Genomic DNA, 25331 nt, shown 5'->3' with positions numbered 1-25331 from the left:
CTTCCTGATGTACTACTAATTCTTTTTTAGCTTACACGGAGGAATGTTTTAAAAAATGTGATCTCCCATCTGTAGTCTGAAGCAGTACCATCCGCTCTGCTACCTCAGGATTCCATTTTCCCTACATGTAGACAAGCTTTCTAAAAAGAGCCCCTTGCACATACAACTGTAAGGTTTTCTGCATGTTTGGAACCCTTGCTTGTTTGGGCATTTTAGTCACACGGAGCGAGCTCTATGTGCCCTGTGTGCAATTATACACATAGGTTCTCTTTTCAGACCTTATTAAAATGTGTGGAGAAGTTTATGTGCAACACCATTCTCCCCATGCATTCATGTAGCATCTAAAAGGGGGGGGGGGTCTATTTCTCTGTAAAATAGAGGCAGCAGTTTTAAGAAAGGGTGTTAGCAGGGACTAAGCTTGGTCTATAGCAGAAAATATCCTTGCACATTCTGATTTTATTCTAAGTAGTTACTGACTACCCCACTTCCTTGATATTTGCCATTTATTCTTGAAAAGTGCAAGTGTTTTTAGATGTATGAGAAGGGTTATTGTGATCAGAGTTATTCATAACAGTAGCTATGAATTTATCATTTGTATGCATTCTGTATGCCAACTCAAAACGTTGTTGCTGTCAGTCCCTTTCGCCACACACACATGCACACACACTTTAGTATATTAGCAAATATTGCCTCAAACAGGTGCACACTAATTATTTATCTATGTATAGCAGCCCTCCATTTCCCCTCCCCCAGATACACAGCCCAGGCGAACTCGCATCTCCTTTTCATCCTGATAAAGAAAGGGTGTTCTATTCATAGGAAAATAGTTGGGTCGGGCTCTCTGGGGCTTTTTGTTTGTGCTCCACAGGGTGCCTAATAGCGCTGCAGGGGTAGGAATCCAGTCACGCAAGCAACCTACAGTATACACTGCCAACCAAAAAAAGTGTTAATTAAAGGGTGTCAAATTCAAGGAGAGCCAGAAGTGGCTTGGGGAAGGGGTGAGGGGGCACATTTTCCATAGAGAGGAGCATATAGAAGAGGTGTCTTCAGACAATCTCTCCCCCCCCCCTTTCTTTCTTTCATTTTTGTGAATTGTTCCATAACTGGATACCAGGCAGCTTTGCAGTTATGGCAGACATTCAGCTAGTCCTCTTTATTGTTTAAAATCAATAAATATAATTAAACTTACACAGTACACTCCCCACTGTTGTTGACAGTAGTTGTTTTATCTGAATAAAGAATGCTTTCCAGGATTTTGTAGGAAGTGCTGCATATTTATGCAAAAGTTGTCTATTAAATCTCTTGCATAGCATTTGGTACACAAAAGCTTTAGTTTCCACTTTGTATTTCAAAGCACTGTGCAATTTGCTATAAAAGGTATGAAAGCAAATAAAAGTGTCTGAATGTTCACGCCACATAAATCAGACTTGTACATAAACTGTTGTGAGTGAAGGTTCCCCCTTGAAAACAAGTTAAACTCTACACATTTATTATTTCTTGTACTAAAATTGCTGGGGTTAATTTACTTCTCGGTGGAAATGGTAAAATAATAATACAATCATTCATAAGTCAACATTATATTGCCTGCATATAAAATGTTTAATATATATTGTCATGGACAGAAACTGAGGGCTTACAATAACATACTGTAGTTAATTAAACTGCTGGGACAGCATTAATGTGAAAATTGTCACACTCTGAAGTCAGTTACTGTTTTGTCCCACACCTGATCCCCCCCCCCCCCCGTGTAATATAATGCATACATTCGCCTCTGTTTCCTGTCTTTTGACAGTAGATTGGTAAAAGTATTTGGGAATGAAATCAGTATAGACTAACTCCTTAAATTTAAGCTGAATGGCGTGATATTTCAATCATACATTCATCCTTTTAGTCCGAGGTAACAAGATGCTATGACTTACTTAAGTCTCTGCATATGCAAATGAGATTGCTCACCTCATCTGCTAAAAGCGTGTCTCTATTTCATCACAGATGGTTCATGAATGAAAATAATTGAGAAGATGGCATTATTCTATGTTACTCTTCAAGTTAGTAGTACACATGAAAAGGTAGCAGCCCCTCAAAGGTTAGGTACCACCTAAGTGGTACATAGGGTTGATAAGCAGCCATAATAAATGGACACAACTTTTTACTTCTAGGCCAGTTGCCTTTTTGTGTGAAGGAAGCCAGAGACAAAAGTGTGCAGAACAACTGAGGCAGCTCTTATTTGTGCAGCAGGTTAAATTCCTGCTATGCAAAAGTCAGAGGTTTGCACCCGTGCACACCTCCACAGGCCGTAGCTATGGGGTGGCAAGGTGAGCTATTGGGTCCGTCCCCCAGTCGCAAAATTGGCTAAAAATATGTCCATAAATATAAATATTGATTGTTGTCTCATAAGAAATGGTTTTAAATAGAGGGTGAATTGAATGGATGGAAGGAAGGGGGTTGGAGGAGAGGAAGAAAGAAGAGCTAATTTGTCTGTGGTTAGGGGGCGCAATCTGGACGGTTCTGCCAGGGGCGCAAGATCACCTAGCTATGGTTCTGCCTCCATACAGGCAAGCAAGAAGTATTATGAAAGTTCAAGGACATATTCCAGCCCAGCAAAAGCACTCTAAGAGGATCAGGGGTGCCAACTTGAATAAAATATTGGGGGCCCCTGCCCTGCATAATCGATCATATGACGTGGTGTATGCACACCATTTGAATGGCAATGCCCATCAACTTTGGGGGCTCCCGACGCCTGCAAATATTTTATTCATGACCACAAAGGGACCTCAGCACCTTTGTGAACTGAGGAGAATCCTAATGACTGTATAAAGAGGCCTGGAATGAATGGACATGCCTGACTTAAGCCCATTCATTTCAGTGGGTCTCCTCTGAGTTGGACACAACCCTCAGTTATGAGGGAAATGGATTCTCTACACCTGTTGAGATGAATCTTCTGCTTGTTGTATGCTTCAGAGTTGAACTCTTTGTGACAAACTATGGGTGGCTTTAAAAATATATATTTGAGGGATAGAATTATTATATAGTTGTTTATCTATATGCTGCAGGGCTGTGTATTTTTGTATAACTGTTATTTGAGTGATTACAAACTGGCAAATGGTTTGAGGTAATTTAGAATCTTTTGTTTGATAGGCAAGGAATTGGCGGGAACTTCCTTTGGGAATGTTGAGGAGAAACAGGTGATGGCAGTTAGAAGTGACAGGAGAGCACTGACGAATGTTATGAGGGAGGGCAGTGTGGGGAGAGATTGATGGCTGGGCATTTAGAAGGAAATGGTTATTATATTTAAACAAAAGGATGTCACAACTCAAGTGCATATAGAAAGGACTATCATGTCAGTGCAACAAGCCCTGCTGCACTAAATAGTTTGAGATAAAGGGAAAAGATGTACTGGTACTTGAATTAGCTGCTGGAATCCCAAAACCTCAACAGATTTTTGGATGTTTTCTATTCTTATTTGTTTTTCTTATCCGATTTTTAAAAAAGAAATAAGTTTGAATATCACAGCCCAAAATCACCTGACATCTAAACAATAATAAAGAAGATGTGAGGCAGATCTCCCTGTGGAAAAAGTTCTCTTCATGGATTTATCTACAGTAGGTAGTTGTTAAACTTAACAGATCAATAGTTTCAAAAGATGTAAAGAAGAAGAAGTGCTTAATACCACATATAAGAATAATAGGGAATAGGTAAAATAAGGGTTTAAGAAGCTCTGTATTTGGGAAGGTTAAAAGACCTGGTGCACAATCAGTTACCAGATGTCAAGCAGCAGAAATACGCCCCCCCTCCAAGTAACAGTAGGGTAACATCTTTACTTAAATACTGCCATTTTTGGTGTATGTTTTTCCTAGTGGACCAACATACATGTTTAGTGCTCTGCAAAATATGAAAAATAACCAGTTGCCATCTATAAAAATTAAGTGTGGAAATCTGCAAAATATCTACAAAATGAACAACAGTATGATGCCAAGATTGTGTTTGGTTCAAAATAATGATGTGGCTGTTTAAAGGAGCCATAGAAGAAATCTGCCAAGTACTGAACATTGTACCCCATTGATGTACTGTATATAGCAACAGAAAACCCAGATATACTTGCACCAAACACAGACAAGCAATAGTGTATTTACAGAACTAATGAATTGGTTCCACTGCAAAGTGCCCCTAAATAAATTCTCATTTGAACTCATTTTGGGCTAACTTCTGATTAGGTATGTTCTGTAAGACACCTATCACTATATCAAAAGAGAAAGAGGAAAATCTGTTAGAGTAATATTTCATTTCATGGGAGATGTGATGATAATTAGAACTTTAGTATTTGATGAGTGGGTGCATGGAGGAAAGCAGTTCTGAAAACAGGCGAAAACTGAACCTAGGGGAAGCTGCTGCAATTTTGAGCCAAGTTCTAGTAAGGTTTGTTTGCTCCACATTTCTGTGACATCATTTTATTGTTTGCAGCAGCAAATGTTATAATAAATCTCTAGCAAAGAATTGTCAGTACCTCACCAAACTACAACTGCCTGATCCTCTGGGGGAAGACTTGAAGTGATATAATAAAACCAGTATATATTGGTAGTGTATACACATCATTTAATAATGTAGATACATCCACATCATTTGTGGAAATATCTGGAATCTTGGATCTAAACCAGTTCTCAGATCTTAATGGCTGGGCTTGATAGACTCATAAGACTGGAACGGACTGCAGGATTGTAGTCTAACCTGCCCCCGCAAAAGCTGCATCAGGGCACAGATTATGATTTTCTCACACTGCAACAAGCATCCCTGACCAAAAAAGGTTACCAAGTCCACATTATAACCAATGAACACAGACAGCTCTCTCCATACAATAATGTCATGTAAAGCAGTGTTCACATCATAACTTTTGTTCATTTATTGTTTCAAATTTGTTGCTCTTAGAAGTACTTGACCCTGAAGTCATTAAATGGTTTTCTATACTGTAACACATTGAATTTGGCCTGGTAGCTCACAACCAGTGCACTGCCCTGGGAATAGAGGTGATGTGATCTCATTTTGCCTGATCATTCTCAGGAAGGCACTGGATAAAAATTCACCACCTGGAATAGAGTAGTGTAGGTAAAACCAGATCAAAAAATGGGATACCTGAAAGTGTGAAGGTGAACATTTGGACATTTCAGTCCCAAATATAGGACATTCTGTGCCAACTGGTCCCTGTAACATTATTCTAATTTCAGTTATGATTGGTAAATTTTGTGCAAATCAGTCTGATGTTGACAAACATAACTAACAAATATATTGCCACTTTAAAAATCTTCATAAGAAAATATTAAATGCTTCCAAACCATATGAAATACTGTAGAATTATGGCCAGCTTTTAGATTTTTCCATGCGCTTATTTCTCCTGCTTTTTAAAAATGGTGTCACGCTTTGCATATAGTAAATATTTTTGGTTTTAGATTATATTAAACATGCATCTTTGAAAATTTGGTTGAAACAAGTGTTCCCTTTTCTCCTTGCTCATTCCATGATAAGTGCTTTATGTTTGGGGTTTGCTAATGCAACAGTCATTTCTGAGAGCTATCCAAACAGAAACCACATCAATAAGATACTAAACCCTTAATTACAGTAATGTATGTACTGAGGATTCCTCCTCCTTCTCCCCTGCATCCCTATTTTGCTTCCACCCCAAACCTTTCTTCATTCCCTTGGGCACAGACTCCTAACTGCAGCATCTCAAACCCATCACAGCGCGTGCACTTAAAACGGCTGCAGGAAATTTGTTTTACAAGGCTGGTTTTAACTGAACTACCTGCTGTGCACCACATTGCTACTGTTTGGGAAATGAATGATGGGAAAAGCAAGTCTGTGATTTCATTTGTTCAGACCGATTAGTCACACGTTGCATACGGTATCATTTGCTTGTCACTTAATGACTGACCAGCCTGCCTGAATCATTAGTGCTGTAGCGCAATGAAAGGAAGACATAAGCATAATGAGGAACTGAAGGAAAGTGGAGTGCTGTTTTACCTAAAAGAAATGGTGCGCAGAAATCCAGCACAGCTGCAGGTGTTCCAATGACAATGTGGGAAGCAGTTAGCTTCCAATTTAGCAGAAAATTAAGAGCGAAAAAACTGTTATTTGTGAGAGAAGATACTCATGGCAAGCAATCATCCATGCTCTATATCCACAAGATGAGCATTCAGCTGTCTTTGTCGTGACTTAAAACAATTGGTATCTTGGGCAGCATTCAACACCAGATTGGTGCTTATTATCTGCAGTTTATTCTTTCTTGGGATATTTTGTTTTTCTCTCCCCCCCACAACCATTTTATGGTTAATTTGCTTGCATGAATGTAAAACCATTTAAACTGAAAAATCTGGATTGTGGTTTATCATTGTGCTCTGAGCTGTGTGATGCAACATAATTGCCAATTTTCAGATTCATAATTCATTTTGATTCATGCAGCTTCATGCAAACCACACTTTTCAAACTACTAACAAGCTAGATTAGAGCCTGCAGATTCCTTTGGTCAAATAACACACGTTACAGAGCTGCGCTTTGTAAAGGCAAATTATAAATGTTGTTGACAAGACAAGTAACTTCACTTCCCAATCAAAACATCTTGGTTCTGGGAATCTAGGGAATAGATTCTGTATGTATAGTCTTAACAAACACACATAGTCAAGATGATTTGGGGGTATGAGTTCAGTTCCCAACAAATTTTCCTGTGTAATAATGGGCATGTTGCATTTGAAGGACATAGGAATTGCATCCATGACTGAAGTGTCATAAAGATGTGAAGTTTTAGGTCAGTTTCAAAAACTACTGCTGTTGTAGGCATCTGTTATAGAGATTTAACCCAGTTGTAGCTTGTGCACATTCTCTGAAGTGCATAAAAGGGCTCAAAAGGAACCACAAAATAGATTATCCGGGAGAGGAAAGATGTTCATGCTTTTGTAACTGATTTCAACTTCTGAAAATGGTCTTCCAAATAAAATAAGCTTCTTAAGATAGGACTATAGCAATGATTTTAGAGGGTCTTAAAGGGAGGGTTAAAGAAATGGATCTTTCATGTTCAGAGGCTAAACCTGGGGAAGGCATCTGACCAGTGTGGATCTATGAAGTCTCCTTTGCTTAACTCTGCCTAAAGAATTGTGATATTGGTGGCAGAAAGTAGGCGAATGGAGAATGCTTGAATTGGTATAAAACGGTTTTGTGACTTGTGAGACAGATGGCAAGTGATGCCTGTGCTGAGGGAGAGCAATATAACAGACTTAGTTACAGAATGGGTTGTACACATACAAAGAAACATAGGAGCCAACTCCTAGGGGTTGTGGGGGCTTCGGCCCCCACAATAAAACATTTGCAGGGGCCAGGCCCCCACAAAGTTGATGGGCAATGCCATTCAAATGGTGTGTGTGCACTGTGTTATGTGATCGATTATGCGAGGCGGGGCTTACCTGGGCCACCGCAATATTTCATTCAAGTTGGCAACCCTGCAAAGAAAACATTCCCCATGGGCACATTTTTGAATTTTGTGTTATATGCTCTGAAATATTCCATTAACTGTTCCCATTTTAACCTGGTCCTCCTTTCTGTACAGTTGTGAATCCTGCAACCTACTTTCCTAGCATTTTTTAGAACTCTCTTCTGTCCTTAGTAGGGCTGCCATAGGTCTGGAATTTCCTGGACATTACTGGGATTTCAAAGGCGGACTGACGTCCGGGGGGGGGGGGGGGGAGAGGCATTTCCGAAAGGTGGTGTGTTTTGTCCTGGATCTTAGGCAAGTCAATCAAAAAATTGCATTTGTAAAAACAACTTTTGGGGTGTCCTGATTTTTTACTTTTTGAAATTCGGCAACCCTAGTACTTAATATTGCGCATTAGTTTCAGGTTTCCAAAGCACACTTATTGTTTTCTCTGCTCTTTATGAATTCATTTTCTCCCATTGGCTATCTTAGAGCTTTGTGCTTTCCTACTTCTTTATATATATTTTCTGGGACTTCATATACCTCTGCAAATCTTTGAAAAACCTCCAGGTAGATTCGCTAGATGTCTTCAGTCCTCCAAATCCAAATCCAGAGTACAATTTCTGCCTCAATTACATTAATGACTGAATAAACGGCTCAACCTCAGAATTGTCTCCGATCAATGTCCCCAATTTCTCAGAGTCAGTGAAGTCTCCCTCTAGTGGCCATTAACCTGTGGACATTTTTTTTCTAAATGCTGTGCTCTTCTCTGCTTTCCGTTTGGGCTGGAGAGAAAAAATGCTGGATCAGCAATGTTTCATTTCCCCTGGGAGCACCCTCTAGTGGTGATGTGCAGCCATGGTTGAGAAATAAACTTTTTCATTTGTTTCCACCACCGTGATCAATTTTCTTTTAAAACATATTTTAAATGAAGTTTCACTTGAACATTTATTGTTTCTTTATGAATAACATTTGTATGCTGCCCCGTAACAGTGACTTACAGTAAATATAAAAAAAATCATATGAAAATTCATTAAAACACTGCAGAAATATGGGATATAAAAATAAACTGTAGTAAATCTGAAGGCTGGGAGTAAAGCTACAAGAAAACATGAAGAAACAATTGGTTCCAAATAACAAAAATACATTTGTTGGCAAAATCTATAAAGTATCTTGGAATTTGTAAAAAACTGACAATCATGAATAATTATTCAAGAATATGGAACAGAGTTTAGGTTTTGGAGTTCTTTCCCGTTTTCCTAGATAGGAAGGACTGTTGTTGTTTAGTCGTTTAGTTGTGTCCGACTCTTCGTGATCCCATGGAAGGATATTGGAAGTAAAAAATAACATTTATCCCCAAATCTTGTTTCTGTATATAAATATCCCATGACAGGAATGGAGGCTGGTCTTTTGGGTGAAAGGGACACTGCCCCAGCAACTTCAATCTGCCATCAACATCTGTCAGATTCTCCATCTTAGTCTCAGTGCTACACTTTATAGCAGCAGAGAGAAAGATGGGAGCAAAACTCAAGAATTCATTTGGACAGGAAAACCACCTACACATTATTGCTGATTAAGTGGCTAGTTTTACTGCACTGGAAGGACTGGACAAGGCTCCTCTGATAGCTTGTTGGTTGGAGGACCTTTCATCTCTTGCAGCATATGAAAAAATCTATGTTTGCCTGCAAGTGCAAAGAGCATAACTTTTTTGAGATCTGAGACCCCTATTTTGAACTATTTGCGTGGTATACATGCCATATGGGCTCTGCCAAAGCCCTACATCCCCCTTGCCTATCCAACCCACCCTTCACCTTTTCCTTCTTTTTAATACTTGGTTTTGACCACATGTGCCTGATTTTCAAAATGGTATTGTGAATTGACATCCTTTGCTGATATGTTTTCTTTTTCCTTCTTTGTACTGTTATGGAAAAACTTAAAAACCAATAAACTTTGCATTTTAGAAAAATAATACATGAATATTTCACTATACCATTCATGAAGTAACTGGTAAAGGACTTTTGCATTCCACCAACAATATCTGATAAATGATCTTGACCAATCATTGCTTTGCAAAATAATGATAATTACAACATCCTGAACTTGTATAATATCAGCAGTTTTGTTTATTTAGTTCTTCACAGGACATCCATCATGTCTGTCTTTTTTTTTTTCCTTTACATTTTACAGTTTTCTTTTGCTCCCTGTCTGTTCTCACCAGCTGGTCAGAGAAAATATTCAGCTACACCCTATTTCCTTTTGCTTAATAGACACACTGTTCTGTTCTGCCAATTTTGTGTATAATAATTTCTTTTCCCCTGTATTCATTTCCAATACACTGGTCAGCTTTCAGCATCTACTTCATTAACCATAGACTATCAGCAGTTTATGAAGGATATTTTATTAGGTTGGAGCGGGCGGGGGGGGGGGGATCCTGTTCCCTCAATCCATTTTTGTATGGTATTCCTAGATTTGTGTGTTTGGTTTTACTCTCGTAGTTTCAACATTTGTGCTACTTGGTTCTGGGTTTTTATTTAGTCTTTTTAAAATGCATATATGCACTCCAATCTGCCAATTAGAGAGGCATTAGGGCAAAGAAGATGATTACTGCTGCTTGCCTTCTATAACAATTTTAAATGTTAACTATATTTAGAATGAAAGAATTATATGAGAACCAAACACACATTCCAAAGAAGACACATGAGCATCATCAAACTGCATCCCTTCCAGTATGTGTATTTGGGGCAGGGATGGCACGTGTGTGTGTGTGTGTGTGTGTGTGTGTGTGTGTGTGTGTGGAAACAGGAGCAGCAAAGTAGATTTAGATGTGAGAGTTGTGTCCCGCATGTTAAGATCTCTGAAAGAAAACAGTATACGTTAATGATGGGAGTCTAGCAATTGGGGTGTAACAAATTGTGGGGCAAGCTCCTTGTTTGAGAGTGCCTGTACCTGGGAGGGAAAGTGCTGCAAGGATGGCTATTTCAATAGCTTGGAACAGTTTGGTGTGTTCCAATAGATGAGTAAGGCTGTTTCTTTGTTATGTCTGTTTGCCCACAACACATACTGAGTCACAGATACAGCCACAAAGTTTTCAAAATTGTAAAGTTCCTGAATAGAATTGACATGGGCTTGAATGACTTTTTCTTCAGTGTAGTAAATCTGAGAAAAATGTAAGCAGGTTGGGTTTCATCACTGAAACAAGTCCTCACTGATGTAATAAACAAATGCAGGTAGGAAATGTAGCTGGATCACTGGTAGAGCTCTTGTGCAGATTGGTTGTGATGAGTGGCATGGTTTTTCTCTTGTATAGTTTGTCTAAGTGCTATAAGTTCCACATCAACTTCATCTGCAATTGCACTTCTTTATTATTTTGCTAAAAGTTTCCTCACTAGTTTTCCTGTGTTGTTTCATTATCCCCAGTAACTCTTGTATAGGTGATTTCATTTTCATTACATCTAACTTCACAGACTGCAGAGCTTGGGTGTCTGGCTCTAGCAGTGAATAATACAGTATTTGTTTATTATAACAAGACAAACAATAAAAGTTGTTGTCCATGTTGCTTGATCCTGCTGATTGCTTGCATTGGGAGACAATGCTTACGTGATTTTCTGCAAACACACAGATATTTTTGTATATATATTTTTTTAGTCCACTATATTTCACATAGTACAGCTTCTGTTCATTTTCCTCTATAGCATTTGCATGTGGCTTTTTCAGTCACTGTTCAACTGACACCTTTTTCCTGCTCGTGACAGAAAGGAAGTTAGAAGCCTCTTCATGAGAACCACTATGCCATCCAATATGTGAGTACTTCTTGAAACTCAATTGAAGTCTTTGTACCTAGTACAAACTTTGTAATGAATGTGTCCTGCACCTCTCATACTACTGGCTGGGAAAATAAAATGCAATAATGACAATCAAAGGCGCCATAGCACTTAGTGTCTCTTTCCCAAGTAAAGGATTTTTGCAACCCATTTCCCAAGAGCCTTGATGGACACCTTTGGTTTCTTTTCCTGGCTACTACCACCCCCATCTGTCCTTCAAAAAGCAGGGCTGTATAACCACAAGGTTATATAGCCCAAAACCGAGATGGAGGGAAGTCAATCATTGTTATGTCATGAATTGATGTTGGTTTGTTTTGCATTTGTCTTTTCTTGCTGTATGTGCTGTTTTGTGTTTTCTTTTTTCTCTTTTTTTTTTTTGACCGTTTGTATGTTTTTGGTTTATTTACTTTTTATGGTTTTGTTTTAAAAAGAACTCAATAAAAATATTTTTTTTTTTAAAAAAAGAAAAAAGCAGGGCTGTGTCCAGCAGCACTCCCAAGCTCCTCACCAGATCATAAAAAGGCACCAGAACTCCTTTGTTTATAATTGTGTTTTTAGGCCTTCCAAATCTTGTAACATTTGCAGAAGCGGCAGCATTCGATCAGAACAAGTAGCATTCATCTAAGCTGTCTACTGGCCTGGGATGGCTTTCTTGCAGAAAAGTGCAGAGAATCCAAGCCTGGCAGCCACAGTCAATAGGAGTGGTTTCAGAGGTCATTCTAAACCTCTTGTTGACTAGCTGGATATGTGTGTATCGATGCACATGAAAATAAATAAATGCATTTAGAATTAGAGGGGGCTTGTGCTCCCTTGCCCCTCCAGTCCACCACAAACACCACTGGTTACAAGAGTACATGGATCTCTTTGACAACAAGGCCACTGGGAAGGCAACCTCTCTGTTGTGTATGTGGCGCCAATCCAGCTGGGTGCATACATAGGCCTGTCAGATAAGCAGCAGTCGTACTGGTCAACTGTGGGGCAGTAAAGAAACCAGAGGGGATAAAATCCAGGCCTTGCTCCACCTCCCAGATAAAAACAGAAGTACATTTTATCACAGTCTAGTGATGCAAGCGTTAAATGACTAAAATGTGGCAAATATAAAGGAAGCTGCTTATGCATCATGTTAATTTCTGGTTTTCAATGAAACTTCAGAATGTATTGACTTGTAAAATTTTGATGTGACAGTGAAACAAATTGAACCCACCTGCTGGGGGCAACAACCTACTGAGCTGAATGAATGAAAGCCGATCCTTTGTTCTTAATCTCTGAATTCTTTACTTTCTCTCCCCCCCTTGACCTCCCCCCTGCCCCCCCTGCAAACCGTTTGTGATCCATTTGAATTCAAAATCAAAATAACATAAAAGAAAATATACATACACATGGTTTTAACCAGCAGCACATCTATTTAGGATCTCAAGAGTGATGACATCCTTTCCCTCTCCTAGGGCCAAATTCTTCTCTCACTTGGACTGGCAAGGTTGTTTTGGTGTAAAAATGAGGGAAATTTATTGTCCCTGCTGTGGCAAAGAAAAATAAAATGGTCTCAATGAAAGAATGCTAGTGGTGAGTTAGGGGTATCCCCACAGAGTAAATTGTTTGTCAAAATCACACGATTCATTGTATTTGTCTCCAAGTTAGATCCCCCTACTGTGGGTTTATATTCTAGTGAGTCATCCTGGTGGGAGAGTGAACCTCAAAGGAAATGGTTGACTAAGTGGTTATTATATATTTTTAACTGTTCTTCATTAGGCAAAAGTGTGTTGATTTAATCTCCTTATCAACAGCCTCCTTTTATAGCTCCCAACATCCTAAACAGAAAAAAAATTGTCATGAAAGACCCAGTGCTATTGGGGGACAGTGCTCACCAGTAAGGAGCACTTTCACCTCTCTGTTTTTGTGCTACTCATGGCACTTTTATCAACATGTGAGTATTGGCACCTCGGGTTTTTTTTGTAAAAAAAAAAAAAAAAAAGCACTGGAAATACCCAATATTCTCCATGTATTTTTAAAGCCATCGAAGCTAGACTGGTCTGTACTAGATTTGAGCATGGTTTTATTTTGAGACTATTTGGTCAGCTGCTTGAGACACGGGTATAGCGGGAGGGCACTGGGGGGGTGTAGCCCTGGGCGCATGATTTTGAGGCGGGCGTGAACCAGGTGCCCCCCCACAGGCATCTGCATCCTGTCCTGTTTGCCACCGGCAGTCTCTGGGCCTGGCCGCGCTGCTGCATCCCCAGTCCCCTTGTTGAAAGGCTGCCCAGCCAATGTCAGAGGGTTTTGCCCACCAAGGCCGGCGTCGTCTGGCTAGGCTTCTCCCTGCGCAGGTGGGCAGACGGTGCAGCGTGGCCCTACTTTGCTGTGGTAGTGAGGGCTGGGCTGACACAGTGGGCTCTGTGAAACTTCTGCGCCCGGCCCCTGCCCAGCGTGTGTCCCCCCGCAGCGGCAGCAACAAGGGCTGGCTGGTGCTGTGGGTTCTGTTTGCCCTCCACAGCCCACCCACCCCTGCCCGGAGCACACGCCCTGGGCTCTGGCAAACGATGCAACACCACTGTTTTGAGAGCCACTCATAGCTATAAAGTGGGATATAAGTATTCTAAACAAACAATGGTTTGCCTAGTACTAGATATTAAGCCATTAAAGCTCATGGCCCATCCTTTGGCAATGAATTCCATATATTAATCACAATTTGGATGAATAAGTACTTCCTTCTGCCTGTCCCAAATTTCCTACCAAATGTCTTGTTTCATAGGCTGTCCCTTGCTTTTACCATACCCACTCTGTTAACAGAAGAATCCGAAGTTAAATCTATGGAAAACTGTGGAAACTTGAACACTGTGGCACTTTTCCAAAAGGGAAGTCTACTTACGTTCTCGGTGCCCCTGCTACTGAGAGGGTCTTAAAAATGTGAGGATTGAAGTGTCTAGGTGCACCTGTAGAGACACCATCCCTTTATGTCAGACATAACTAGCACTGGAAGCCTGCGCTGTACCAGAAATGTCATTGAATACACTTAAAGGAGAAACCAAAATTGCAGCTGAGTGCAGCTACAATGGATGATTATAATACAGAGCAAACTATTTCTAGCAACAAAGGCCCTGAGCATATTAACTCATTCAGTGAGTTGTATTGTGTATAATTCTTGCTTACACTTGCTGTCATGCGCCGTAGTTAAAATTTACACTCTTTTATTGGACATGAGAAGATATTTTTATTTATACCCTCTTTTGTTAGCCATTTGGCTTCATAATAATTAATCAAGCCACCAAAGCATTATCATAGTGGGGAGTGAGGAGGACTTATTTGCATTATTAAGATATTCTAACAGGGTATCTCAGTGCGTTAACAGCTCAGCTACAATATGGGCCTCTTGTTTTATGACAAGTTACAATTTTCTTGTAATGTTAGCTGAAGTTCATCTCAATAATTATGCTAAATTAAGGAGTCCTGCATATATAGAAATAAACATTAAAATGCATTAAATTGAAGTGAAGAATGTAATTTAATCCCTGTACAACTAAACGAAAGTCAGCACTAAGAGTGCCAGTGAGTCCTTGTTTCACCCTGTTAGGCCTTGATAAGACACACAACCCTCACTTTCTTAGGTGTCCTTTACACACACACACACACACACAGCAATATTGGGTACTGCTTCATCATGGTGAGAACCCTCCATGCAGTAATATATATGTGAATAACATAACCCCATGACATACCCTTCAGCTGCCCTGAATTTGCTGGCACCACCACAGAAACAATTAAGCCACCACAGCTTCTTCCTTTGCCATAGCTGCAATTTTACCCAAGGTCCTTTTAAGAGTAGTTTGGCTCCCATCTTCTGCCCCTGCCCATGGGTACGTTGTGAGGAGGAGAAGACCCGGTGTGGGGGAGCAAACCCTGGTGGTGGAAGGCATGTGTGAGCAAAGGTGGTTTTTGGAGCCTGCAGCACCTGGCAGACAGGAGAAGGGAGAGAGCGCTTTCAAAATAGGAGCCTACCCTGCTGAGATGCTGGAACTGCCTTTGCTCTCTCCCCTTCCCTCATCTCCTCTCCCCTTCATATTCAACCCCCATCCACAATTCCTCCCCATTCTGCTTTTTGCACCACAATGACACATGTTAGCCCTGTCCTTTGCTACACAGCTCCATTTACCCACCATTCAGCACATGCATTGCCCCCTAAGTAAACAGAGCCTAGAAATGTGTGACCAGGCAAGAGAAAGAGGGCAATGGAGAGGAAGGCATATGGGGGCAAGGGAGAAGTCAGGCAGAGGTTTTCCCTGCATATTTTAGTCTTCTCCTTCTTGGAGAACCAATAAGAAATACTACCCCTGGCCCGCAAAAATAAAATAAAATCCCCACCACTCTTAAGCCATCCTTTCTTTCAGCCTGCCCCCTTTAAACACAATTCCTCCCATTTATCATTTCATTCATCCATCCATCATTTTGTAGGTCATTAAAAGGTGGGGGGGGCACCATTTACAATTAACTTTCTTTGGATAAATACCTTCCCATCATGATAACTGTGCCCACTTCTCCCCCACACCTTTTTCCAGCCTATATTTCCTCTTTCTCCTAACCCTGTCACCAATTCTGATTCTCTTTCTTCTTTTCTCCTTTTCCAAAAATGTCCTTATCCTCCGCCCCCCCCCATTTTCAATCTTTTTCTCTTCCTTCCCCTCTCACTTCTTTCTCTTTCCCCTCCCTTTCTCCCCCCTTTCCTTCCTTCCTTCTTCCCTTCCTTTCCCCAGTCCTCCTTCCTTTTCTTCCTTTCTTCTTCATTTTCCCTTCCTTTCATCTTCACTTTCTTTTTCTCTCTCTGACCCCTTTTCCCTTTTCATTCTTCTCTTCCCCTTTTTCTTCTTCTTTCTTTTTCTCTCTCCTTTCCTGATTCTTCCAAATTACAGCAACTATTTCTTGTTAAATTACATTTCATAGGCAGGGCAAAATATATCACTGTATAAAGAGCTAATTGGGAGATCTTATACCTTTCCCATGTTAGATCTCACCTCACACATATACGTCATATACAAATGTGGGAGAAGCTTCCTGAGGTAAAAAAACCCTTCCTGAGGTTGAAGGGTGTTTACAGTACATGTCTTCAGAAATCAACATCCTGTTAGGATGATATTACTTGCATGCATGCGTCCCATTGTGGTCCATGGAACAAGGAATCTGACTGTGCTTGAGTGTCCCCCACACTGCTGCACAAGTGTGTGATAGAAACCTTATATATCTGCATCTTTTGTTTGCTGTGGAAGATGCATGGCAGATACCTGGGCCTGAACTGACCTTTTTGGGAAGGAGGTTTCCAGAATGTAGGCAAATATTGGTCCCATGAGATGAAGTTCAAGGCTTTATTCACAAATTAAAAATTAACAAATCACTGGGACTGAGTAGAATCCCCCAAAGAGTTCTTAAAGAATTCATTGGGGGAATTGTTGCTATCCTAACAAAAATATGCAACTTTTCTTTAAAATCAGCTTCCATACCAGAGGACTGGAAAGTGGCCAATGTACTATTTTTTAAGCAATTGAGGTGGGTGGGTAAGCTCACTGTCTGTTGTGGTGAAAAACATAGTTCAAGATAAAAATATCAAGCATATAGAAGAACCAGTCTTGCTGGAGAAGAATTAGCATAGTTTCTACAAAGGGGAGTCCTGTCTCAACAAACAATTTTTGCACCAGGAATTTTGGGATACACACAAAAAATGGCATAAAACTCTTGTTCTCTTGGCTATTTTTCTATAGCTGGAGTTGGAACAGTTTCGGGATATTTTCAAGGTACTACTAGACCATAAGCCTTAAAATGTTTGAGGTCCTAGATGTCTCAGTCTGTGGAAGGACCCTACAGATGCAGGATTCTTCCTCAGAGCAAGGCATGTAAGAGCTTGTAGGCTTGCCTGTGTTACTGACCTTTTGCCATGACAAAAGTTCAAGGACAGGAGTGGAGGAGGTTGTGTGGGGGGCATCTTATTAGACTTGGGATGGCACTCTTCCCCTTTATTGTTCAGTCACGCAGTTCTGTTGTAAAGCATTGAGATGATCACTTCTAGGCTTTTGTATAGTTTGATCTCTAATGGAGTTTGCTCAGTGAGCGCGGGTAATCCACTGACGTTTCTTAAACCTGGAATGGAGATGTGTGAGAGAAAGAACAGCTTTACAGTTAGTTTGTCAATGTGTTTGTCTCTGGTCAGAGAAACTAGCAAGTCAGCTGGCAAGAAGCAGCAGTAGCCCCTTTGAGGGTTCTGTTGCTTATAGGAAACTGATGCTGGTTTAGGATGATGTCCCTTCCTTAGGATTCATGAAAGGGTGGCGCATTCTGTGGACTGTAGCAGTACTTTCCAAGTACCTGCAGAGCAGGTTGCCATGGAATCATCAACGTCCAATCTTTTGTCCAAAACATGGATGATGCCAGCACTTTTATTTGGCATTCTATTTAGTAGGCATCTGGTCTTAGTATTGCTAAGTGCTCAAATTCACCAAGCCAGACATGTGTCCCCACAACATTCATTTAAGCCAGAAGTACAGAGGGGAGAAAAGAGGGTTTAATAGCAAAAAAATTACTGTTTCACAAAATGGAAATCTTCTGTTCGGATGCTTTAATGTATGAACAGCAGATATGTGATTAAATATTCTAAAATTAGCCAGATTGTGTTTTCTACATCACTACCTTCTACATATTTCTGTCCCCAAACCATAATTTATAACCACAGTGTCAGAAATCATAATTCAGAAGTAGCTTTATCCAGTTCATTTGATCAGTGTTTTTAAGAGGGGCTTCCTCAATTAAGTAGTCACTCTGCTGCAAATTGTCCTGAATTACACCTTTGGATAGTTAGGTCTAGGCAGAAAGTGGTCATATTCATTTTGCTTTTAAACCAGTTCTGTTACTGCTTTAAGACATCTTTTGTCCATTTGCTTACTTTCAATATTTCCATCCTGCTCTCAGTACAAACAGCATAATCAAAAATTAAAATAATATAGCCAACTTAATACATTTGTAAATTAAACTAAATCTGCATTACAAATACAATGTTGATAAAAAATGCAAGGGCATTTTTTAAAAGGGAAGCCTAATGGAAAATGTGTGCCTTAGCTACTTGTCAAAGGGCAAGTGGTAGTGGAGTCTGGCAAACATCCTTTGGCAGAATGTTCCATTGCCTTGGTTCCACTGCAGAAAATAAACTGGATCTTGTGAATGGATTCAGCACTACCAACTAACCCGTTTCATTTATCCAAAGTTGCTTACCTTCTCAGATTGAAGTAGCCCATGAGCATCAAGTACAGACAGATGAGTTTAATAATAGCTATGCTCAAGGCTCCACAAGACTTTCAAATAAACAAAATTAATGCAACCATTTTGAGTGCATTTTGATCTGACCAGTAGTTAGCTTTTTCAGTGATTTTGGCATACTGACTGGCTTTTGCAAATGCTCCAAACTGAACTCACAATATCCAAGAAAGTCTTTTCAAAATGATTTAAGTCAAGTATGCGGAGTCATAGTTAGTGCTGTACAAATATACCTCAATCCATTTGGATATTCATTTGCAATTTCATCTAGTAATTTATGTTCTGCTGCAGTTGGTTTATTTTGCCCAAATCTTCGTTCTGTTTCTTAATTCACTGATGTGGAAATATACTTCTTTTTTATGTAACACATAATAGACACACATATATTAGCTATCAACAGATATCTGCAAATCAATTAACTCCCTTGCGTGTTTCTTTCAAAGTTGATGAAAGTGAATGACTCATCACAAAGCCATCCATGGCTGCAAACCATACTATATCTACTCAGAAGTAAGTTCCACTGAATTCAGTTTGTCATGCTACCAGCCAAGGGGCTAGGACTGCAGCTACTTTCACTACTTGATTTCACAATTCATTATAGAATTGTCATCCTATCCCATTTACCCCAGTCAGGAATTGGGGAAGGATGGTCTGATTATAACTCAAGATTAAAAAAACACCCTTTAGGTGGTCAAAATGCGGAGTCAAATCCAGGTGGTTCTCCCCACATTGACAAAGAAGAGCACTTTAAGAGGACTTTAAATAACTTTTTGAAAAGAAAAATGAGAGATGTAGTCCATTAGTTTTTTAAATTCACAATAAGATGCAGATTAAGGTTAAATTCTAATCAACACCTCTGGGAGTAAGCACCACTGAATTCAGTGGGATTTACTTCTGTGGATATTGATGTGGTTAGGCTTGCAGTCTTAGTGCACATAAGCTGCCTTTGACAGCAAAAAACTTCAGAAAATATAGATGGGAAGAGGCATCCATAAATGAATATATAAATAACATATATTGCAAAGCAATTTATATGGCAAAGCAATCTATGTATGTATACAATAATGTACGGTATGTAGGTTAAAAACAACAGTGTATGTTGTAGAGCAGGCTTCCTCAACCTCGGCCCTCCAGATGTTTTGAGACTACAATTCCCATCATCCCTGACCCACTGGTCCTGCTAGCTAGGGATCATGGGAATTGTAGGCTAAAAACATCTGGAGGGCCGAGGTTGAGGATGCCTGTTGTAGAGAACCAAAGGAAATCATTTTCACAGCAAGATACCATGCTGCAATGGGACTGTTTGAAGGAGGCAGTGGTAAAACCACTCCTTAAGAAACCTTCCCTGGATTTGGAAAACTAACTATCTACTGGCCAGTTGCTAATCTCCCTTTCATGAGCAAGGTTCTGAAACGATCAGATCCAGACACTTTTGGAAGAAACTGATTTTCTGGATCCATTTCAATCAGGGTTTTGGCCCAGTTTTGGCACAGAAACTGCTTTGGTCGCCCTGTATGATGACCTAAGCTGGTGCAACAAGTAAGCTTGTCCGCTAGACAGAGTGGTTCTGTTCACGTGGGAAGCCAGTCATCTTGTAGTGAACAGCATTGCAATGAAGCCAGTCTTATTGTACTCTGCAAACACAACAAACTGAAAGAAAGTCAGGGCAAGGTAACACTGGCTGTGCTATTTTTATTGCTACAATCTGTTCCCTAAGTCGATGCATCATATTATGCCAACATGTTAGAAGTGACCAATACACTGTACTTGGTCATCTTAAATCCCCCTATTTTTCATATCTGGTTAATTCCAATTACTTGGCGTAGGTATGGGGAAATAAGTGACCCTCAAATGTTAGTGGACTCCATCCCCCATCAGCCCAGCCAGCATGGTCAATGGCCAGAAATAATGGAACTAGTAATGCAATAGCTAGAAGGCTCCTGGGGTTTGACATCCCTGGTTTAACATAATGTCCTTTAAGGGTCGCACTGATTTAAGAGCAATTTCATATATCACTTGAACATCATACAATTGCTGATTAGGCAATTAAAAGCAAAACTGACATTAAATAGTTAAACATTAAAAGGAAAAATTCTAAATCATCTGATGAAAAGAATCCAGCTTTATTCATAGTAATGACTCACATTTATTCCAATCAGTTTTGATTCTAATAGTAAACAATTAGTACCACCTACGCTAAATAAAATTTCTAATCGACAGGTAGTAATGACAAAACACATTCTGCAGCCAAAAACTATTTTGGATTAGCCTATGGGGAATTTTTTTTAGAAAGAAAATCCAGAAAGGAAACTTCAGCAGGCCAGCTGGCTAATGCTTGGGATAATAACCCTGCATTTCTTTGAAGAAATAATAAGAGAGAATGATCAACAGCAATAAAACAAAGCTTCCCATGATACGATGTACTATGGATAAATTCATGTGCATTTATAACAGTCATTTCTAGCAAGCAAATGCCAGCAGCATTCAATAGCATATAAATACACATTTTTCAACGACTGTTGTTTCATTCCATTACCTTTCTATTTGTTTCAGTGGAGTTGTTACTTACTAACACCACTTGAAGTAGAATCGGAATTGCGTAAGTTCAGTACAGTCATTTCCCTACCCAAATGTTAAAAAAGCAAAAACTTTTTTTTCTCTTGCTGCACCCCACAGAACCATTTCTCGCTGTTAATCCTTTTTATGCATTTCCAAAGGTTTAAGCATTTCTATGTTAATCTACAACAGATGAGAAGGGAGAACAGCTTCCGTTTGTTTTGGTCTTTGAGGATCACTTCTGATAATTGGCAAACCCAAATATCATGTAAGCATTACTATGGAAGTTCCTGGTAGGAGTTACTATTTAGCCTGGTGGAGAGTTGTGGGGGCCTCAAAATCTTGTGCACCATTTTGTGACATTTTGGTGGGTGTAATAAAGCTGTGCCACTTCCAAAATTACTGCTACTATTTCTATATATTTTGGAATCAGGGTACCTGAAGGATTGCATCCTCGAGTATGAATCTTTATCAGAGCATTATGGTAATTAACACTTCTGTGTGCCCCAAAATTAGTTAACTAAGTCAAGAGGTGTTGAATGCCTACTGATTTTAAATGGCTTTAGTGAATTCTACTTGGTTCTTATGGCTGTTCTATCTTCCAATCCTAAGTTGTTTTGTTGCAGATTTTTCATAATGATGGTCTTTGTGTTTTCATTGGATTAAGATGTTTTAATATTTGTATTGCATTTGTATTTTAACCTCTGGCTTGCAGATTGGATGTGGCTTATATTCTAATACCATTTGACCCACAGTGTTCGTTGGTCTGGGTTGATGTAGACCTGTTTCTCTCTCTCTCTCTCTCTCTGTGTGTGTGTGTGTGTGTGTGTGCGCGCGCACGTGCATACATGCATATGTGAGTGGGTGAATGAAAGAGAGAAAAGTAGGCAAAGTATTTGCAGAGTCATAAAGAAAGGACTGGAGCTTGCACATGGCCTCCAGAAGAGAGTGGTTTGCTATGCCTCGACTCTTGTACATAGGGACAAACGACTTGAAACACTTGGTGCTATATATATTGAATAAATTTGCTGATTTTTCCCTACTTACCAAAACCTACAAAAGTGGCATGGGAATCAATATGGTTTACATAAAAGATGCAGAGTGTAAATTTAAGTTTTTTGAGATGACTTAAGTTTTTTGAGATGACTTCTAGCAAATTCCGGTATGTAGGGGAAAGTCTGAGATTGATATATGTGAAAGGTTGCTTTCTATATGTGGTTCTGCCATCTATCAGTAATTGCCAGGCAAAAGATAACCCACATTTTGTAATTATCTAGTCTCTGTTAGCTGGGAGGAAGGCAATTGAAATGAAACTATATTTAAGTTGACTTCACTGTGTGTAGGATTTTCATCTTGTCGCACACTGCACACTACTAATTTCTGCTCTGTATTTCAAATGGCTGTATATCAAGAAATGAAATATGTAAATAATACTTGGAAGGGAACAAAGCAAATAAGAGAAGTCAAACTTACTTTGTTCCTTAAAAGAAAAAGAGCTTTTAAAATAGAATTTCCTTGTCTTTCTGCCTGTGAATTCACAGGGTAACATTGAAGGTAGACTTTGTTGCCCAGCAGATGGCAATGTTGCTACACAAAAACCATCACAGATTTATAACTGAGAAATTGTACCAAAACTTTACAAGTGTGTGCACTGTAAAAAAGAGAGAGAGAAAGCATGTTTGTTAGCTTAAAAAACAACTCGCTCCTTGATCTCTTGGATTGCACTGCAAATGCTATTGGCCTAGCATTTCTCAAACGATGCATAAAGAAGTAAATATTCATGAAAATAACCAATAAGAATAAGTTTTACCTGCTCTTGCAAGACACCTGGCTATCCAGGATCACTTTCCTTCAAAGAACAATATCTCAACTATATTTGATGAGAGGCCTGACTCTTTTCCTTAGCACCGCTTTGGAGAATTTTATTCTTATTAATTTTACTTGCTGTTCAGATAAGGTTGCTAAGAGCAAAGGAGCTGCTGTATATTTAGTCAGAGCATTAATCCATCTAGCTCAGTGTTTGGAGATAGGCAAGGACTCACCAGAGTATCAGCCTGGAGCCTTCCCAGTCCTACCTTGGACATGCTAGGGCACTGAACCAGGGAACTTTTGCATGGAAGACACATGTTCTAGAAATGAGCCCTTGTCCTTCCCTAAAATAAAAGCCCCCCTTCCATTTTATCTTCTGACCTTGCTCCTCTCTGTCTGACACATGAAGAAACGAGAGGGAAGTCTCCTGTTTTATCTCCGTGCCAGAAAACGTTACCTCAGGCTGCTGTACAGGACCCAGTAAAACTGGTGACTGGCCACCTCACCAAAACAGCCAAAAGGGAATGTGCCAAATACTATATGTGTGCTTTCTTCTGATTGAGAAAGACTGATGTGATTTTAACATGCATGCATGCTAGAGAATATGTTTAAATGTCCTTTCAAAGTTTTAAAAAAGTCTCTTATATGAAATAATTAGTTGTAATAATATTATTATTATTTTATTATTATTTTTTTATTTTAAATAGTCTGGAAACTAAAACACACAAAAAGGAAAAGCAGTAACTTTAGTTGGAAATAAAAACCAAAGCTTAACATCTTAGATTGGTGATGAGAATATTTAACCTAATATCTTTTAGTCTTTCAGACTTTTGATCTCCCACCAGCATTCTGAAATGGTACAGTTTCAGGATGTCTACTATAACATGTCCTAAAATGGTCTGATAGTGTGTTTCGAGAGAGGAGGAGGAGTATAGCATTTTTTCTCACTGCCTCTTAAAAAATAGACTAGTTGAACCCAGGGCATTGCTAGGAACATTAAGGATTCTCTGGGCACTAGGACATGCCATATGGATGTACATGAAACTTGTACATACTAATTTATAAGTACATATTGTTGGGATTCAGAACTTACTGGGTTAAGTTGTTCTGAGTGTGCCTCCCATTCTTCTGACGTTTGGAAGGAGGGAGGAGCTCTACTTGTTGTTCTCTCTGTGTCTCTGAGGGAGACGGACGCCATGAATGCTAGCAGTCCAGGAGAAGCTGAGAAATGCTGAGCTGTAAATATTTGTTGCAATAAAGAACTGATGAACACACAGTGCTTGGTGTGTTTGGATCTGAAGCAGACTGCAACAGTTTTGATCCGCTGTGTTTTTACTCTGCAAGGTGAAACCGGAGAAGAAGAAGGTCTGCGCAGCGGAAGCGTGCCGGACCGCATTATACTGGGGCTAATTGGGGCCATAAAGTAATTAGCCAGCCAGTGCCAATTAAGATCTTATCACAGATCGTTCACAGGTTATGGGAGACCTAATTACCGCTAATAAAACTGTTGCTGAGAGTCTGCCGGTGAGCTTTGAACTCGGCTTGAACAGCTGGAAGACGCTAGACGAAGCGGAGGTCTGCGTTCTGTGTTTTGCCTGATGCTGAGAGGCAGAGAGCTGGGAAAGCAGCTGAAAAATCGGGTGCCGGAGGGCTGACTGGTGATACGTGAGTACAGCTGGGGCCCCGGGGAAGAGGAGAGAATGGCAGACAGCCAGGTCCTTGAGGACGTTCCGCTTGAAAAGCTCACTTTAAGAAGTTGGGCAACCTGGTCCAGAAGAGTAAGGGGTTGGTTTCTGGTTACTGGGCTTTGGGATGTAAGCCAGAAAGAGCCACTTCCCCTGACAGACACTGCAGGCTTTGAGGCTGCGTTGCCTGAAGATAGCCAGCAGAGAATGCAAAGAGAGCTTGCTATGCTAAAGACATGTGTACATGCATCACTTTTGCCCAGTTTGGAGGGCGTAAAGTCAGCAAGGGCTGCCTGGGAGGTGCTGAGAAGTTTGTGTGAAACTTCAGCAGGAGGCCAGGGCCCTGGGCAAGTCATGAAGAGCCCGGAGATGGCTGTAGCCCCAGTCCCTGAGGTGCAAGTCGGGGGGGCTGAGAATTCCAAAGGCAAGTTTCAAAAGTTTTCCACTGTGAGTGCTGAAGTGAAACGCAGTTTCAGCGAGGGCAGGGCTGGCACAGAGTGCTCTTCCGGAAGAAGGGGGGCCAGGCCAGCTGAAAGGAGCCCTGGGCAGTATTTTTCCACTGGTGATCGTCAGCCAAAGGCTGGAAAGCGGCGGAGAGCTAGACGCTTCAAGGTCGGCCACCTGGACAAAGTGAAGATAAGGCCTAAAGAGTCGCGTGGGAACGCAGAGGCCAGGCCGGTCTCCAAGGCAACGGAGGAGGCTACTTCTACGGAAGCTGCCAAG

At 40.3% G+C, this 25331-nt stretch overlaps 1 protein-coding gene across 3 annotated transcripts in view; it reads left to right on the top strand.

Annotated features, from left to right (window-relative positions):
• The first annotated feature begins 3224 nt into the window (after positions 1-3224).
• CDCA7L (cell division cycle associated 7 like) overlaps positions 3225-25331 on the top strand; it is a 58665-nt gene continuing 36558 nt past the window's right edge. For 2 of the 3 annotated variants that reach the window (XM_079947933.1, XM_079947932.1), the window contains exons 1-2: positions 3225-3599; positions 11143-11250. The gene's annotated coding sequence lies outside the window, so the exon portion shown is untranslated. The remainder of the gene's footprint in view (positions 3600-11142; positions 11251-25331) is intronic. The other variant, XM_079947934.1, reaches the window with a different exon arrangement.

This window comes from Podarcis cretensis (genome assembly GCF_951804945.1).
Source record: "Podarcis cretensis genome assembly, chromosome: 12".
Taxonomy (NCBI): Eukaryota; Metazoa; Chordata; class Lepidosauria; order Squamata; family Lacertidae; genus Podarcis; species Podarcis cretensis.
This window is presented reverse-complemented; position numbering and strand designations above follow the sequence as displayed.